Here is a 909-nt window from a genome sequence, read left to right on the forward strand (position 1 = left end):
CAAAGTGTTTTGTTTAAGAAGGATCTATTAATAATGATTGTTTTACAACGCAATTACCTTTTGCCGATCCTCTCAATCATACTAAAAATTTATTTGCTAAGCAGGTACGGTACCGAGATTCCATTCAATCACTAACGCAGTTGTGCCGTCGAGTTGGTTGGGCATTTCATGACAAAGAATGATTCATTCAATCAACTTTGAGCTCACGCACAAGTGGCTACAGCAAACATCCTAGAAAACTACCAGTTAAAGCTGTGAAGAAAACCGACTTGTAGTAGCCTACCTTCACTTCAAGTTAACAATTTGGTCCAAATTCTCTCGTGCAATGAGTTAGCTAGCCTATGTTGCCGAAAACACTCCACTTTGAGATTATAGATACATCCGATGTAATTGCCATGTTTTGGCGTACAGTCTATAGAAGCAGTCCGCTCCGATAGCGCTAAGAAAGAGCAAGATCAAGTCCCGATGGTTTGACTTCTCATTGAAGTAACGCACTTCAAGAACAGCTCTCCTATCAGCGGCACCTGGTGGGAAAACTAATTTACAAACAACATTCTACTAAAATAGAAAACTTTTCACTTGTGGGTGGATTGGGTATGTATCAATGGTTTAAGGACTCTGCAAGTATATAAATACTTTCAGGATTAAACTTTCAAGGCTTGCTTTATTCAAGGAGAATAGCTCAGACATCAAAACCTATAATTTTTTATATTGATTCAACTTTTGCAGAGAGGTTTTGCTGTTTGGGAACTTACTTATACAAACAGTTAAACAAGGCAGTTTCTACACTGTGGTAGGGAATTTGGAATTAGATATTTCTGTAAGCTACTGATCTATCGCAGACGACATGATTCGAACTAATTTAGTAATTTCTATCTAGAAGTAGACAAAACCAGACAACACTTACAT

Source organism: Aplidium turbinatum, chromosome 9 (genome assembly GCF_918807975.1).
Source record: "Aplidium turbinatum chromosome 9, kaAplTurb1.1, whole genome shotgun sequence".
Taxonomy (NCBI): domain Eukaryota; kingdom Metazoa; phylum Chordata; class Ascidiacea; order Aplousobranchia; family Polyclinidae; genus Aplidium; species Aplidium turbinatum.